Source organism: Arachis ipaensis, chromosome B01 (genome assembly GCF_000816755.2).
Source record: "Arachis ipaensis cultivar K30076 chromosome B01, Araip1.1, whole genome shotgun sequence".
In the NCBI taxonomy this organism is placed as follows: Eukaryota; Viridiplantae; Streptophyta; class Magnoliopsida; order Fabales; family Fabaceae; genus Arachis; species Arachis ipaensis.
In genome coordinates, this window is record NC_029785.2 from 41054972 (window position 1) to 41055587 (window position 616).

Below are 616 nucleotides of genomic sequence, written 5' to 3' on the forward strand. Positions count from 1 at the left end.
CATGAAAAATTACTTTTTGGTTTCGTGATAAAATCATAGTGAAAAAGAGAGGTTGAGTGAGTCCTTCTCATATTGCATCGAAAAATTGCATTGAAGGTAGAGTGATTTCATATTTATTCTTCATGTGCCCAAATTAAAAAGATAAATAAGAAGACAAGGATAAACAATCAAATGAAAAAGATAAATTGAAATTGAAATGGAAGAAAATCTCTTTATTTTCTATACAATTTCTTGATATAATAAGAAAGAGACTTACTCTACCTCACTTGTTCACACTATAGTTTTTGATAAATTGAAACTTAATCAAAGAAAATTATTCTACCTTATATTCAAGTTCTTGATACAATAAGAGAGACTCACTTAACCTCACTTGTCTACACCATAATTTAATCACGAAACTAAAAAATAGATTTTCATGCCTCTAATAACATCTCTATCACATGGCTACAATAAGTTAAGAGGTATTTATACACCTTATATTAGATTAAAAATAACAAAAATTCTAAACCCAATAACATAAAACCCAATTTTCTAACTAAATATATAAAATCAAAATACATAAATTAAATTGAATATTCTAATACTTAAAATTATAAAATAATAACTACTAAATAAT